Source organism: Poecilia reticulata, linkage group LG12, assembly GCF_000633615.1.
Source record: "Poecilia reticulata strain Guanapo linkage group LG12, Guppy_female_1.0+MT, whole genome shotgun sequence".
In the NCBI taxonomy this organism is placed as follows: Eukaryota; Metazoa; Chordata; class Actinopteri; order Cyprinodontiformes; family Poeciliidae; genus Poecilia; species Poecilia reticulata.
This window is the reverse complement of record NC_024342.1, coordinates 16,665,807-16,684,188: the sequence shown is the minus strand read 5'-3', so window position 1 is coordinate 16,684,188 and position 18,382 is coordinate 16,665,807. Positions and strand designations below refer to the sequence as shown.

At 38.4% G+C, this 18,382-nt stretch overlaps 1 protein-coding gene across 2 annotated transcripts in view; it reads right to left on the bottom strand.

The window, feature by feature from the left end:
• bmpr1bb (bone morphogenetic protein receptor, type IBb) overlaps nt 1-18,382 on the bottom strand; it is a 51,940-nt gene that overhangs the window by 29,149 nt on the left and 4,409 nt on the right. For both annotated transcript variants that reach the window (XM_008424250.2, XM_008424251.2), the window contains exon 2: nt 16,561-16,665. The gene's annotated coding sequence lies outside the window, so the exon portion shown is untranslated. The remainder of the gene's footprint in view (nt 1-16,560; nt 16,666-18,382) is intronic.

The following is an 18,382-nucleotide window of genomic DNA, read 5'->3' as shown; positions in this document are numbered from 1 at the left end:
TAACACAAGGTGATTAGTAATACCCATCTCCTATTGACTCATTCCACTGTTCACTCTTTTCCATTGCAAGTTGAACTTTAAATCAAAACTCTAACAGCAGCGAATTGCTATCCACAGTTAATTACCAACCACAATAGACATCCAGACCTGAATAACTGATGGATGACATGCAGATGAGCAGAACATATCTAATGGAACAACAACCCCTAAATGCCCTGTGATGGCTCTGGAGTATGTCTTCACATGCACGCTCATTGATTTTTGCAGACCTTTTAATAGGTCAGGAGTCAGGAGCAAACCTTTTGTCTGCATAATAAAATGTAGCTCCTTTCCAAAACAACAAGCGTTGACTGGTTCCTGTTGTACAGTAATGTTTGCCTCCATTTGAAGTATTCACAGGGCTGAACTCTCCCTCCTCCCTTTAGTCCCTCATCTTTTACACAAACAGATCGCACATACCCGTTTACCCTGTGAGAGGTTAAAGTGAGTGTTAAACCATCTGCCAACATGGCTGATGAGAAATACAGGGTCAAGGAAATCCTTTTTTTCAGGTTGGCAGGCTGACCCGTGACCTATTTGTCAGTTTTGGCACATTTTCCTTTGATTAGAAGAAGATGTTCTTTAAAGGAAACCTTTACTTTAGCGAGAAAGAGAACTGAGTGTGTCCATTATCTGCATAACAAAACATGCAGGAAAAATGAACACCTAGTTTGTGGCTTTGACAAATTATTCACTGAAAATTTGATTTTCAGTGATCTGAAACATTTTACGCTTGATCACATAATTCAAAAGGACCTTTCTGCAGATCAACATATTTTGTTTTACAAGAAAAGGTTTGACCCCGCCTCTTGCCCGGTACGCTAGCTGGAGATAGGCACCAGCAACCCTCCCGGCCCCACTGAGGGACAAGGGTGAAAGAAAATGGATGGATGGATGGATGGAAGAAAAGGTTTGTTCTAAGCACCAGAATCCCTTAATTTAGAAATTATGAAAAACATATATAGCATTAGTATCAAAGCTTCCCTCAGAGAATATTAAAATATGTTAAAGTAAATGATAGAAAAAGAACCTCAAAAGATTAAACTGCCTGTGAGAGATGCGAAGCCACAGAGGCTCACATGAAATTATAGCACTATTAGGATAATTAATGTGTTTTGGTGTGAAAAACATGATTATTAAATTAACAAACTGGTGGAATTCACACAGACAAGCCTGCTGGAGTCTTTAAAAACTACCTGTAAATCTACAGGAATAAAATGTTTTATTTTTAACGAGATAAAAATAAAAGTACAGTTGGTGTACTTGCAGCCAGATATCTTATCATTAAAATGTCTGTTTTCTATCCTCTTTTCAGATATAAAGATATTTATTCAGGATTACAGCCCATGTAACTCTCTTTCCCTGGAGATCTGAGCGCATTAGATACGGAGCTATCAGCAGCCTTTCCCCTGACGTTGTTGTTTGCTCTCTTCCAATGATAGCGCAATGAAAACACAGGAAGCAGCTGGGAGAGCGCTGGGGCTGCGATCGATGCGTCCGTGTCCAACTGTGAGCTAGGTGAAGTCTTAACATCTTGCCCTCTTCACTTTCTCAACCGTCTGTTTCCGTCCTGTCAAGTCTCCTTCTGCCGCTAATGTGTCTGAATGCAGTGTCATCCAGTGCCGCCTCGCAGCAGTCGATAAGTACTGGAAATGCTACCCATCTCTGAAACATCACTCCTTCACTTACTGTAAGTGCACATCAGCGAGGGCAGCATCCCCGCACTGCTGACAGGGAGGAAGACAACACCAGCCAGATCATGCTGTGACTGAGCATCACCGGCTGCAGCCACAGACGAGGTTTTCACTGCTGAAATTGCAGACGACATAAAGAGCGACTGAACTGAGCTATGGCTTATCAAATTTGAGCTGGTGTTCCACATCATTTCCAGGAATAAAGGATTTCCTTCAAAAAGCAGATCCTATGGAGTAAAATCAAGATCAATTTCTTCTGTCATCCGACAACTCTATGCCTATTTTCCCTTTCTATGTTCTTTGTGTGACTAATGCATTAAGCTATTTAGAATGGTTATCACAACAACAGTCCAATAAACACAAAGGATCTTAATATTTTTCTTTGGATTCAGTTAAATTGCAGTCAATGGACTGCAATTTATACGTTTATATGTATTGAAAGTCTAAAAAATCAAATTTTAGAAAATTGGAGAAACATTTTCAATGGGGAACCAAGCTATAGGCAAACTAGACTACAACTATGCTGTGCTGGATTTGTCTTTAAGTTGGAACATGGATCATGGAGACAAATTGCAATTCTGACATTTTGTCTTCCTTATTCTTACTGCTGCTGGATGATTGATCAACTAACAACTTCTGGTATAATAAAAAAAAGTGGTGTGTTTTAGTAGCTGAGCCATAATTTTGAAGTAACTTGTTAAGATTAGGTTTTTTTTTTAAATGTTTGAATCAATAATCACACTTGTCACAATAACTACACATCCATGGATTCAGAGGATTTTGCAGCCCCACTCTTTACCAACTGATAAATCAAGTCAAAAGTGGTTCAAAAATCTAAATCTGAAGATTTTGAAGCAACCAAGTCCTGCAGGTTTTAAAATAAAAGCCCAGGAGGGGGAGGAAAATGTTAACTCCAATTGTGCTGCGGCTACAACAGACAAACGTATTAAAAGCACTGCTACAAGGAGCTCAGGTATAATTTTAGGTTTCAGAAATAAGGCATGTTCTTTTATGTTGTGTAATAATTGATTACTGTATGATACCCTGTCATTACAGACATAATCACAGAAAATTGTTTAATCATAGTAAAATACACAACCATTGCAGTCGCTGAGTTATCTGAAAGCATCAAAAACATTAAATATAAATAAAAAGTATTTTTACTTTTGTTCTTGTAGAAGTGAAAATAACAAGATCTATAAGTAAGACAATAATCAGGGTCCATTTTTTCAGATTGTCCCACTCTGAAGTCTGAAGAGCACGCTTTGACAACATCATCCTGTTTAAGAGCATTTAATCTGCGAGAGGCATTGTGTTGACATTTACTAACAGATTCTATTCAGGCTTTGCTAACAGATTTAAGTAATGCATCACAGGATTATGTAAATAGTTGTACCATAGGTGGTTATGCCAATCACTTTTGCTTTAAACATTTATATAGATGTCCGCAATTGATCACACGTAGGTCTGGTCATGCTGGGACATGCTTTGGAAGTCACTCAAGAAGCCATAAAATTTGCTCCATTTTTGTGTGCTTTGCATGCACTCTGCTAAATTTCTGTACAAGATTCAGGACCCACTTTGCACAAAGGTCATGAAAATGTTACGTCCAGAAGATACAAGCAATTTGTACCCATTTGGCATTAGATGGTAGCTGTCGTCTCTTGAATCATGAAAACAAAAGGCGTAAAAGTGACTAAGGAGAAGAAAATCAAGGTAAGTCTATTTACATATAGTACTTTACAGCAATAAGATATATCAGAGTGCTTTACATGGTAAAAACATTTAAAAAGAAATGTTACATTGGCAAAAATAAGGAGAAGTAATTAAAACATTGTAATTCAGAATAGATTTAATATGCTCCAGTTACTATATTAATCAAAGGCAACTCTTAACAAATTGGGTTTTAGTTACACTGAGTCAGTATAATGACTTCAGAATCATCTTCCTGGTTTAAGTGAGAACATCAAGAGCAGCGTTGTGGATCAGCTGCAGCTGTCTTATTTTTTTAGGAAAATCTGTGAAGACGCTGTTGAAGTAATAATGCAACTAAAGATAAACGAACACGAGTCATTTAATCCTGGAAATAGTCTTCAGATTATAGAACTTTGTAATTGTAAATATTTTATCATGAGAGCTCCTGCCCTTGACAAGAACTAGGCCCTAAATATTTACAACCAGCTTCTGACTCTGTCAGGGAAGAATCACATTTGGGATTCCATTTCTAAATAAGTGATGCAAACCTTTTAATGCATTGCTTCATCCTTTAAAATAAGGAATGACATATCTTTAAATGATTCATTTGAAGATTTTAAAAAAGTGCTGAAAGAATAACATATTACATTAATAAATTAATGTGTGTTTTACCATAGCGAATAGTTCATACTTCTGCTGTACTCCTACTTTAGCTCAGGCTGCTGAATGAGAACACTGAACTGTTGCCAAGTCTTCATAAACAATAAAACAGACATGTTGCAAAACATTTTCCACTTACCACAGAACATGAGTGGAGTCTCAAAAGTGTATTTCTTCATTTAATAATGACAGATTTCTAAATAGTTGATCAACTATTTATACTCAGCTCATATCTGATCTAACTTTGCCTTACAGAAATGATAAAATATTCCAAATAATATTTTGAGGTTCCTTCAGCCACCACTGTTGGGGGTAATTAATGGCGCCACGGGTCCTGTGAGAGTGGAACCAGCTGTGTGCTTTGTCTTGTCACCAGTCCCAGTCTGCTTGACACCTTCGGTGACATCCCTCTTTTCCAGAGCCAAAATTACAGTTGGAGAGCTCGTTTGTGGACCTTTTGTGCCCACCCTCAGAGAACAAACGCTAGTAAGACTCAACAACTTGCCCCCTTTGCCCAGCCCCAGAGCGCGCGGCAGTGCCCACTGCTGTAACTGGAGCAGGGGGAAAAACAGCTGCTCTGGCTCTATCCTGCATCTGCCACAACTGTGATTTGATGGAACAAAGCGGGAATGCAAGCACACGTTTGGACTCTCAAGTTCAGTCACACTCCAGCTATTGTCCATCTAGCTCTCAATGCAACTTTCTTTCCTTTGAGACACAGACACACACAGGGAATACTGATCTGTCATCAGACATCGCAAGGCTACATGTTTCTGGCCCCATATTTAGTTTTGTGATCAATGACCCATCATCATAAGTGTACAGTTGTAAATTTCCCTGGCGATTTAGATTTGATTTTCATTCAACCAAGAATTTTTCTCTACAGAGAGAAACATTTATCAAAAGATTTGTATTTATATTTTGCTAAAAGAAAAATGGCATAAAGAAAATGGTGAAAAACATAAGTGCAGTTAAATCATCAAAAATATAAGAAATAAATTGCTGACGTATTTCACTGCATGTGCAATAAATATATATTATGTGTTTCATTGCTGAATGAAATGACAAAGAATCGAACTTTCTCATGATGTCAAAACATTTTTTTGGTAAAGTCTATATATAGATTTTTTTCCATGAATGTTTTTGTAAGTTGTGCAATTAAAACAAAAGAAAGAAAAAGGGCAATCATTTTTATTTAGGGGAAGAAAATTTATTTATGATCTGTGCAATAAGAGCCTGCCTTTATAGAAACATATTTGTGCTAAGCGACATGTCTGTTTTTATTGTTGATCTGATGTGAACTGCAGCTCAATTCCTTTCATTTCATTTCACAAAGTTTGCACAGCACTGGTGTCTGAGACTTTACAACCAAAGACTTCACCTTCACTCAGCCAAATTCTCATTCACAGATCCTTCAATGCCTTTTGACACTCTGTGAATGAGGTGCTGATAGCTGCCTTTGGCAGCACACCTGAGCATTGCTTCCTCCCTGGCAGCCCAAGATCGAGAGGAATTTTATAGATTATTCAGCACTTTGGCTGACATAAGAATGTTTGCATATAATTTTGCAAAAGCAGCAAAGCTCGTCACCATCTACTAACCGGATTCCAAAAATGTTGGGACACTAAACAAATTGTGAATAAAAACTGAATGCAATGATGTGGAGATGGCAAAATGTCAATATTTTATTCGTAATAGAATATAGATGGCAGATCAAAAGTTTAATCTGAGTAAATGTAGCATTTTAAAGGAAAAATATGTTGATTCAAAATTTCAGTGTCTACAAATCCCAAAAAAGTAGGGACAAGTAGCAATAAGTGGCAGGAAAAAGGAAATTGAACATTTAACAAACAGCTGGAAGACCAATTAACACTAATTAGGTCAATTGACAACATGATTGGGTATAAAAAAAGCTTCTTAGTGTCAGTGTCTCTCTGAAGCCAAGCATTGTTCCGCAGAAAGATAGTGCAGCAATACCAGAATAGTGTTACCCAGCGTAAAAATAGCATAGACTTTTAAGTTATCATCATCAACCGTGCATAACATCATCAAAAGATTCAGAGATTTTGGCACAATCGCTGTGCGTAAGGGTCAAGGCCGTAAAACTCTACTAGATGCTCGTGATCTCCTGGCCTTTAAACGTCACTGCACCTCAAGGCCACCGTCAAGGAAATCACAGCATGAGCTCAGGAATACTTCCAGAAAGCATCGTCAGTGAACACAATCCACCGTCCCATCCGCCGCTGCCAGCTGAAACTCTACAGTGCAACCTTTCTAAGCTCCACAAGGTCAGCCGTTTGCACTGGGCCAAGGGTAATTTAAAATGGAGTGAGTACAAAATGGAGGACTGTTCAGTGGTCAGATGAGTCATGATTTGAAGTTCTTTATGGAACAGTGGGACGGCATGTCATCCGGACCAGAGAGGACAAGGATAGACCAAGTTGTTATCAACGCTCCGTTCAGAAGCCTGCATCACTGATGGTATGTGGTTGCATGAGTGCTGGTGGCCTGGGCAGCTTGCATGTCTGGAAAGGCTCCATTAATGCAGAGAACTATGTTCAGGTTCTAGAACAACATATGCTCCCATCTAGACATTGTCATCTCTTTCAGGGAAGACCCTGCATTTTTCAACAAGATAATGCCAGACCACATTCTGCAGCAATCACAACATCATGGCTACATAGGAGAAGAATCCTGGTACTGAAATGGCCAGTCTGCAGTCCAGATCCTTCACCTATAGAGAACATTTGGCGCATCATAAAGAGGAAAAAGTGTGACAAAGAAGGCCCAAGACGATTGAACAGTTAGAGGCCTGTAGTAGACATGAATGGGAGAGCATTCCTATTTCTAAACTTGAGAAACTGGTCTCCTCTGTCCCCAGACGTCTGTTGAGTGTTGTAAGAAGAAGGGSAGATGCCACACAGTGGTAAAAATGGCCTTGTCCCAACTTTTTTGGGATTTGTTGACATCATGAAATTTTGAAACAACATATTTTTCCCTTAAAATGATACATTCTCTCAGTTTAAACTTTTGATCTGTGRTTTGTGTTCTATTGTGAATAAAATATTAGACGTTGGCACCTCCACATCATTGCATTCAGTTTTTATTCACAATTTTTTTAGTGTCCCAACTTTTTTGGAATCCGGTTTGTACTTGTAACTGAAAACCATACCAATTGTGCCTAAAATTCCCAAACCTATGTAATGGCCAAAGCTTTTAAGGATGCTTAAAACTATTTTACTACGACACAAAAGCCCCTAATAACAAAAAACAGAAAAAGCTAATATTTAATTTATATAGGGTAGCAGGGAATCTATAATGAATAATTTTTATTTCATAAACCTCCAAAGTTTAGGCGATAAATGGCTCCTTAATATTTTTACAAAAAAACCTTTCAAGTGTGCCACTTTTCCCACAAAAATCCAAATTACAATTCAGTCATAACAATCAAAGTTGCATGCCATCTGACTTTATGAAATAGCTGCTAGACCCTTCAGAATGCACATCCCCAGTAAGACAAATACACTCAGGAAATGGACAGACAAAATAACATTTCCTAATTGATAAGACAAATGTTCCAAACAAAGCCATTCTAATAGTAGAATTACTGTCATTATTCAGTTAACTCCAACAATTTTTAAACATTGTACACACAACAAACAGACCATCTACAAGTAGGGAACACACATCTGCTTCATCTGTCAGCAAATTCTAACCAAGCTAATAACAACCTCGTGTGGGGTGGGACAGAGTTCAGTCAGCTGCACATGCGAGTGTCTGAGCAGGAGAGAGAGCGCAGAATAAATGTCGATTCTCAGCATGGATCTGTTCTTCTGGTGTACACTCCAGCCCTCAGTCCCTCTGGGAACCAAAGCCACAGCGGGCAACCTGAAACCCATGATGTCAGCTTCAGAGGGCACACACCATCAGGACCCAGTAAGAAAACGTACAAACGCGATGTCAACGGTTGCACAGTTAATGCGCTGAATTGTACTTGGATTTGAGCAGCTGTGGTGGATTAAGGGGTTCCCAAATGAAGTGCAGTGCTTCAGGAAAGTCATGCAAAAAGTTTTCACCAGGCTTGAAAAAAATGTAATGTAAATCTAATTTTTAAGTTCTGTTGTTTTAAATTATATTAATGAAGGTGCTAAAAGACAACATGCTGCTCTGTAAGCTTGAATGTTTTGACTGAAATCTGACTGATTTATGTTAATCTAATTAAAATGTATTCAGTCTGTTTGGTTCAATTCTGTAATATTTTATTACTCTAAGGGTAAAGGGTATTTTTTTTTGCATGAAACTTTTTCTATTTGTCTTATTAGGTAGATTCTACATATAAATTGAAAATTTATTCATTTTACCCATTTGCAACTCCCTCTGCTTCTACATTTTACATAGCTACTGTTCGGGTCAATTTGACCTGGCAGTCAAGTTGACGGGTAAAAAAGATTATATATATATAAGTCCAATTCTATATGTTTCCTTGCACCTCTGAGACATATTTCAACACACGCTCACACACAACACGTACATACATGCACATGTGCACACACACAAGCCCACTTTCTCACTATTCTCTTTACTTCAGTGCATGGACACTGCGAGAAAGCTGGTGTTCATGCAACTTTTGACAGGAACGTTTCTGTTCCCGTGGGCAAACTCCACCCACACTGAGTGGACACTCAGCAGAAGTGGGGGGGAAACATAAATACTCTCTGCATGACTCATTTGTCTTGATTTTAATCAGCAGGTCAATTTGACCCAGAACAGAATACGTGACTCAGGTTGTCTCAAAAAATTCAAAATGTAATATAAAAAATATACAAAAAATCAATTTCAATGATAATAATTGTTTTTTTTGTCTGCTGGTTTTTTCAGTGGACATTATTTGTGTCCAAATGAGTGAATGAGTAAATTGTTGTCATTGATTCTTTATTTGTGAGAAATAAAAAAAAATATCATTGCACATATATTGATTGAAATTGTTAGTATTGGAGTTAATAATCAGTTACAAAAATATTTTGGAGGATTTTTTTAGTTTCTGACACTATTGCATGATTAAACACTTCAAGGATCAAATTGACCCAGGAACATTAAAGCTGTGCCTCAGAAACAAACATAACAGGAGGGATATGTGACAAAAACTGTATAATTTTGTTCCACTGAAAGACTACACCAGGCCCAGGCTGAAATATTTCAGAGTTCTGTGAAAGAGTGGTCTGATTGGTCAGTTGGTTAATGTGCGTTATGCATAAATGCACTCGAACAGCAATGTTGACATTTATCTTCAAATAGTCTGCTTCCACAATCCGGTTTTTGAATTTGAACTTGGTTGTCCGCAAGGAGGCTGCCTGTAGAAACGTGTGCTGCTTTCTGTGCGACTGTTTAGTAAAACCAAAAGAGATCATGATCCAAGGTGGGAGTGGGAACCTCTGCGGATAGGGGCGTGACGTACACTAAACAGGCAGGGGTCTCCCCAAGGCGGTCATTGTGTGAAAGGTGTGTGTGACAAAGAACGGTCCACAACCACATGACTGCGCATCAACAGTTCGGCTTCTGATTATGTATGTGGGAGTCTTGAGACATACGGTGCGAAGAAAGTACTTTCACCCTCACCCTGTTTTTTTGTAGGTCTGCGAGTTAAAAAGAAAAACAAAAGCTTGTCATCAGTCGCTGCTCATAATGTAAGTTGATTTCCTACATTTCCACATGTGCACAGAGGAACTCTGGTTCTGTTCACCTTGGCTGTCTGCAGAAAAAGAGATTATGATATTGCCTACAGGGTACATTCTGTCTGTTCTTGTTATACGCTCCTATGCAGACTCATCAGCTTTTCCCCTCTTTTTCCTGTGGCTTCAAGTGCTACCTTCTTTGTAAGAAAAGTGCACTTCATTTGATCGGTGTCATTAACCTTTTAATTTTAAAAAAAGTGTGTACATCAAGTGTTGGATTGTTTTCTTCCTTAATAAACACCTTCATTTAAAAACCACATTTTGTGTTTCTTGCATTGTCTTTGACTAACATACTTTGAATTTAGTTTAATGTTCTGAATTCTTAAGTATGACAAACATGCAGAAAAAAAGGAAATCATGAAAGGGGCAACCACTTTTTCACACCACTGTACATGTGTAAAAGTTTGCCATATTCACTTAGCACAGAATCCTATATTACGGAAATAGGACATTAATCTGCTTTGTCAGGTCCATTACAAGGGTGCACATGTGCTGGCATAAATGCACAAAATTAAGGCAGAAAATTGATGTTCTGTCATTCTGTGTCTAATCTAGACAGAGAGGGGGTGAATAACTGATTGGATGCAGTAAGATATCAATTCAACTCAAAAGTGACGGTGGATATATGAATGAGGATGGACACGGTTTACAGAGGGTTTACAGCACAGACATGTCAAAACACTGTAGAAATACGACCTGCTTTAGTTACAGCAGAAGCACATCAAATTAAACAAGACATCCAGAAATGAAGGCCTTGGAGTCCAATTTATAGTTTCAAGACAGGATGAGGTTGCTATACTGTTTTATAAATTAATTTATGCTTTGATCCAAGAAATATATTCACAGGTTCAATAAAGTTAGAATAAGTTAAGATGTGAGCAAGAGACAAACTCAGATGAGTAAAAAGACTAAAAGCTTGAGACAAAAGTTAAACCAGACCTTTCCAGTAAGGTGTTGCAGTAGCTCAGCTGAGCTCAGCCAATTGTGGCTAGCTTTAGCTTCTTGATGTTTAGCTAAACATTGGTATTCCTATGTGACTCACAGTAATAAAGCCATGTAGAGTTGGAGTTGAAGACGGAATCATACATCTGCTTCAACAAACACACCGTCATCTGGACAAAGCAAACAGCACTGTGAGGATAATGTTCTTTGATTTCTCCAGTGCATTTAACACAGGGTAAGATCGAATCATATTTTCATCAAGGGAGACAAAATGGAGGTGGTTGAGGAATATAAATATCTCGTTTACTTGGACAAGACTGGATTGGAGATGCAACAGTGAAGCATGAGGGACAGAGTAGACAGTACTTCTTAGATTCTTCAAGGTTAAGATGCTGCAGATCTTCGCTTCTGCCATCATTTATGGTGGCAGCAGCATCAGAGCCAGGAACCTAAAAAGGCCCAACCACCTCATGAAAAAAGGCTGGTTCTGTTTTGGAAATTACTGTGGAACCTCTGGAGACGATAATGGAAAGAAGGATTTTTCATAAAATCAAGAAAATGATGGACAATCATGACCATCCTCTTCATGAGACCGAGTGTTTTCAGTAAGAGGCTTTTTCAAATTTGCTGTAATACAGACCACTACGGGTGGCCTTTCCTGTCAACAATCAACACCATCAAAAATAACTATAAGAATTTTAATATGAGTTACAACAACATTTTATTTCTCTTTGGGATCAATAAAGTATTTTTGAATTTTAATTTTGAAATTCTTGCTCAACCCTTTTAGAACTGCTCTTGTGTATCTTTCCTGGGATAAAATGGACATGCAAACAGCTCATGTTGTTATCTGGGCCTGAACCCAGCTTGCTTCTATTGCAGGAACACTAAAGGGACTGAAAGTATTCAGTCTGTCAAAAAATAAAACATGAAGGGTAAAAAAATTAAAAATGACATTAAATTCAACTGCAAAGCTCCCTTGAGAGATGTATTCCCAAAGGTTGGAAATCATTCAAATATAAACAGCTTTCTGATGTTGGAAATTAGTCTACTCGGTTATTCTCATACTTTTGGTGGGCTTCACATATGATAAACTTGATGAAAGCACCAAAACAAACACATGTGCCTTTCTAGACATTGTTTGCACAGGCAAAGTCAGATTTCCCAGTAGAAACCCAGGGGGTTTTCTCTTTGCTGGAAGATCGCCTGACCCCCTTCTTTTGCCCCTGCCCCTACATCCTCCCTCCCTTCTCATCCTTCTGCCTGACCTCTGGGGAAGGTTCTGTTTTAGGGGCCAAATTGCAGATTGGCCTCTCAGAACTGTCTACCTCCCTTTGCTCTTGTTTTGCTTTGCTGGAAAGATAGCTGCAGGCAGTAAAGCAGACTGTCAAGCCACAAAGCAAACATTCAAATAAGACAGTCAATTTGATGGTATTCATGAGCTGCACTCTACACCTTTACAGAAACCTAATGAAAGAGCAGGATGGAGTAAGCACAACCGACAGACTTTATTGACAAATAAAGAGCATTAGCCTTACTCTGGCTTTGATTGAGGCTTCATCATTTGTCATCCACTTGAGTGCTTTGGATAAGTCTCAATCTAAACTGACTCAAGAGGCTGTAGTCAGGTCTGGGAAACAACCTCCACTGGTCAATCCACACAGACAGAGGTTTTATATTTCCCTCATGACTAAAGTGACTGCGTGTGACCGGTGTACATGGCTCGGTATTGACACGTGCTGGCTCCATGTACCGGGATGTCATCTGTTTTATTTGATTTACATTATTCCTATGATTTCTCTGACCAACCCAACAGCCGGGTTCAAGTAGAGCATGGGCAGGGTTTTTCCATGCTCTCAGTTGTCCAGGTATGTGTAATAAAATCCTGCTTTCTGTTTTGAAAACCCTGGGAGTTCCAGTCATTTTCACATTTGAGGTTTTCCTCCCTGCTCCCCTTTCCCTCTCTCAGACTTTTGCACTCCAGTGTACAGAACAGTCTACCCAAGGCTGCCTAGTTTAATTTCCAGACCATTCAAAAAGCAAAATAAACATGTTTGAAAAGGTAGGGAACACCCAGCAACTTTACCACGTTATGCAAAGAAGGAAAAGAGTTGTGCTTACCTATGTGTCTACAGCTAGTGTTTTTTTAAAACACATTTTAAATCAGTTTAACAAATATAACTAAAAAAAATATTGGCATTGGACAAATGCATTTATTTTCCACCGTCATTGCTGCTGGAAGATCTCAGCAATAAATATGCACAGGTATTTATTAAAGCTGAGCTTTAGGAGAAACAGAAGAGAACTGCTAATATGTTGTTCACAGCCACAGTGCAGGCATGCAAAGAACAGGTTAACACCAGAAATATAGCACCACTGCTCCAAAGACTCAAATACCTAACCATATAAAATATAGTCGAGGTCCACATTATAACCAAAATAAAAGGTCAAGTACTTCGGATTCAACTGTGAAAGGTTTGCAATGCTTTATTTTTTTTTCTTAAAGATTAATGTAATTTATATTGTGCTATTGATGTGTGTTTGTTCCATCTGTTTAGCTACATCATATTATTTTTCTAACTGCATTTTGCACAGGATGATGCAGAAAACTGTATCTTGCTCTAGTAAAGACTGATGATCTCTACCCAGAACAGTTTTTGAGTCAGATATGCACCATCTGCAAAGCAAATGTCTCATATATTCTCAAACTGGAAGAATTTTTGGTGAAACGTGGTTACCTTTGAGCAGGCACAAAAAAAAATTTGCAACAAGGTTATTTTTATTGTGTGAAACCAAGCTGGGAAGTGAATCAGTTTAGGCATTTAAAAAAAGAGAGGGCCCTTTTTTCTTTTATTTCTCCACAACCTTATTGCAGTAAGTTTTCCAAAACACATTACAGGTAGCAAGGAAAATACGACACTGCCAGAAAAGTAGCAGGGATAAGAACTATGCTATTAACTAGTGTATTGCAATCATATGAAAATGCTGGAGCCAGGGGTATCATGTAATCCCAGCAATCTGTTGAACTTTACTACAAAAATAAGAGGTTTCCACACATTTATTTATGCTCCAACAGTCTGCATGCTTTTTTTAATGGGCACTCTGAGCTGATCACATAAAGATTCAGGTCCAAAATTGGTTTTTCAATAACTTTATTTTTATTGCGTAATAAAAATAAAGAATCATGTGATTAGATCATAAACCCTAAATGCTGCTTCTTTTTCGTTTCCTTCACCTCCTTAGTTTAAAATGTCTGACATCAAAATTAAAGTTGAAGTGCATTTCTAGTGCAGTCTAATAGAAGGAACACCTTATCCCAGCTTTCAGCTTATAGAGAGAGAGAGAAAGAGAAGGAGAAAGAAAGAGAGAGAACTCCTCGAATAATTGTAAACAGCCTTATACCTAGATCTCCACTAGATCTCTACTAGATCTCTACTCTTCTCCAGGAGACTCATCATTTGGGTTATTTTTAATAGATTAGATCCTTTTCTCATTACAAATATTTGAATTTATGTTTCACTAGGAAAATAAAACTTAAGTGACCTCACTTCTCAATGTCAGTTCAATCTTTTACATATAAATTCTGGCCCCAAAATCCCCAAATGACAAAAATCTACAGGAAAATAAAACAACAGACACAGTAATCTACTTAAATCGTGTTGTACATATTAAACACACACAACAATTGTAACTGTCTGGAACACAGAACATGACAAAAATGAGCAAATGCCAGAATTTCCCCTCCCCAAATCTCTTTATCTTAAAAAGCCATCTTCTAATCTTTAAAACGTTCATCTGTGATCTTTGGCTTGAAAACAAGCGCTTGGGCTGGCCGTTCCTGAGTGACTCCCGCTCCACATGTGTCACAGAGCAGAATAAGTTAACAGCTGCAACTGCTCTCAAACACCTGCAAAAACAATCCAGGGTGTAGCAGGTTAGCAAGCAGTTCCTCTCTTTCTTTCTTGTAATCCGATCCAGCCTCTCCTCTGAATTCTCAGAGCCGCAGCAGAGGCGTGGAAAAGACACAGTGAGAAGCTGCTCACTTCTTAGACTGGACAAAACCGTAACTAAAGATGAAGGACAAACGGCTGGTTTAGCCAAGTCATTTTTCCCTTTAAAGTTCATTTGAAGCGCTGAGAGCCCTCAACATGTCTGTATGGGGTTAGTCATCTCAAGTTAATTATGTCTGTTAAAAAGAGTATGGTTTATAATGTTAAAATCCGGCTATCAGTAAGTTTGTATACCAAGCAATGCAATGCTATAGTCCTGCAAGCCAACAAAAGCAAATGGCAGTTTTTTCCCCACATGGTTTGTAGAGACTAGACCCAACCCTAACTAATTTACTAAAGCAAGCGTATAACTTTCCTTTTAGTGACGTCACCACTAATCTGTGCCACTTACAAAGAAAAACAAGGAACCCTAATCACCATTAAAGAGCTACCCAGACGTACATTAGGCTGCGTGCCAGAGGGTCGTATAGCTGTGAGAGGTTTAGACGTATGAGAGGATTCAAAGTTACATGCAATACCTCAAAGAGAAATTACTTCTGTGACGCAGTTTGGAAAGTTTAGTAAATCAGGAAAACACGTAGCAGCAATTGTCAAAGGATATGATCGATATACACAGCATACAGAGGTTGGCGGCTTCTCCAACATGATTCACCTTTTTGTTTGCAGGTGGCTGGGTTAATTCTGTGTTGAAGCCTCTTTTTTGTCGAGTGTTGACATTAGTTTGTCACCTGCCACCTGTTTTTGGCCGGCTCCTTAATCCTCCAACTGATGCCAGAGCCTGTTCAGGAACTGCAGTGTGTGTTGAGAGTTTGTGTGTGCGGCGTGCATGTACGAGAGAGAATGTACGAGAGCTTGTTACTGCACAAAGCAGTGTGCTACTCAGACGCACAATGGAGTAATTATTCTCAAAAGCACCGCAGAGCAACTGTAGAGCTGGCAAATATGCAGAAATATCTCACTGAGTCTTGGCAAGAAAAAACAATTTAGATAACATTGTTTAAAATAGTCCATGCACATTGCACACACTTTTTTCAGGAAAGTATTCAAACCCCCTTACACATTCTCTCGCATCACAACCTCAAACTTTACATGAATTTCAGTGGAATTTCATGTAACAGATGAATAAAAAGAGATGTCTAATTGTGAAATGGTAGAACAATGAATGTTTTTTCACATTTCTATGGAAACTGTATTCTGACCTTTTTGTAGAATCACCTTTGGCTGCAAAAACATTGCATTTATAGAGACAGAAAATTTGACCAATTTAGCTTAATAGTTGGAAGAAAAACCCTAGACATCAATTTTGAAGTCAAAGATTCTTAACTGGATTTTGGTCTGGACTTAGACTGGGCCATTAACCCCAGTCTCAAGTCTTTAGCAGCCCATTGTTATTTTTCTGCTACTCACAGCGTTTGAATGTGGGCCAAAAGTTAAATATAATGTTTTTAAAGGTCCAATTGATTTGTCTAGAGCACCTACTTCCATGTGTTTTCTGCGTCCCCTACATGACTTGCGACAAACTTCAGGGTTAGGGTTCACTTTCCAACATAGTTTTCTTCTTATCAGTCTTCTATAAAAGGTCAGAAAACTGGAGATTAAAACTAGTAGTGGTTCTGATACACCCACCTGAGCTAGGAATCTCTGCAGTTTTTCCAAAGTTAGCATTAGTGTCTTAGGTGCTTCTCTGATTATTTATTTTCTAGCCCAGTTAAAATCAGTCTAAAATACACAGAAGAATTTTTTTTTTTGTACAAGGCATTGTAATAGTGATCAAGAAGGGATACTCACTGTATTCTCTTTCAATCACTTCCTGTGTCTGCAGGGTGTAAAATGCAAAGCATCAACATTAGCTGGATGTGTCACAGCTACGGCTCTAAATGCCCCCTGTTGTACCTAAAAAGAAAAAGAAAGAAACATGTGAAAGCCATTTCATGGTCTGACATCATGGAGCTGAGAAGCAGGGATTAAAAAGAAAAAGGAAAAAGAGGACAAAAATTGATTTCATCTGTTTCCCTCTCTTTTCTCGTGGTCTGAGTGGCACTTGTTGTCACTTGCTATTTACTGGACGAGTGTGAGGTTCCCTTGTGGGATCAGACACAGCCCACTAATGATTTATAGTAGAACTGACACGCTGAAAACTACAGAACAAAGCTTTTTTTAAGGTCTTTTTCTATGTGAAAAAATAAACTGTTAAATGGAGTTTGTTATATATTTTTGATTAAAATGAAACAAAGAACTTCTTGTTCATACCCAAATAGAGAATTTGTAAAATTCAATATAACGAAGCATTATTAAACTTAACTGAGAGAATTAAAGAATGCTAATTTGGCCAGATTGTTGGAAAGTGTTGAATCCTGGACTTTCCCTTTTTTCCAAACCAGCTGATTTGTTCTGTAATTCCAGGTGGTCTCCCGGACCAGTCTTTTTTTTTTAAGCAAAGAACATAATTATGAGCTGCCATTCTGCCTGAACCTTGTGTGCATCAGGGAGAAACAGCGCGCAACTGCAATACAGATTCACCCACACTTGATGGAATAATGCATTTCTACATTTATCTCCGTTTTCACTTGGACAGACACACTTCCCAGCTGCCTTTTATTTCCCAGGAGCGCAGATGCCGATACAGTGAAAACTTTTAGCACACAGATTCTTAACATTCCTGGTGGGTGTGGGTTACTCTCCAACAGAAACTGATGCTTGGCTTCATCTTTCTTTGCTCTGCGGCCAGCAGGTTGCTGTCGCAGAAGGAGTCTGTGTGAGCCTCTCGCAAGCATCGTTTTCCGTCAAAAGTACAGGAGTTCTGTAAGCTCAAGCTCTGCGTTTGTTCAGATCCCTGAGAGGGCACCGGGTAAAAAACATTCTTCTCAAGTCTGAGTCAGCATATTTATATGTTTATGGAGGTTCCTGTAGCAGCAAAGCTCATTGCCTAATGGAAAAGGAATTCTAATTAAACAAGCAAGTGCGGCAGGTACCTGTTGAAATAAAGGGTGGAGATGGGCGGTAATCGGGTACTCCATGTCCACCTCTGGAATCCCACTGGCCTCCTTGATTTAGAAGTATTGACTTGTATGAAGTGAAAGAACAAAGTGATCCATTATGAGGTGCTTATGGCTCTGTTTTTATTGTGGAACTATTTTCTGACAGGATAAAGTGGAGGAGTGACCTCAATTTAAGATTTAGCATACAAATGTCAGAACACTTTTATATGCTTTTTTAAATTTTTAAAAGTTGTGTTAATTATTAGGTCAAGTTACTTGTGAAAAGAGAAAGCAGGAAGGAAGTGGCACAGTGAAAAGAAAGAAGAAAGGATAGAAACAAGTTTAGCTGGCCGAAGATCCAAATGAAGGAAACGCAAGGAGGCAAAATGATGACAAATAAAGGAAATGAAAGAAGAAGAAAGGTCAAAGTATAAAAAAGGAGGAAATACAACAAGAAAAGAAACAAGAAGAGAAAGGCAGGAGGAAGGAACAGAGGTAGGACACAGGTGAGGAAAGACAGAAGGCTGTAGAAATAAGGAAAGAAAGAAAGAAAGAAAGAAAGAAAGAAAGAAAGAAAGAAAGAAAGAAAGAAAGAAAGAAAGAAAGAAAGAAAGAAAGAAAGAAAGAAAGAA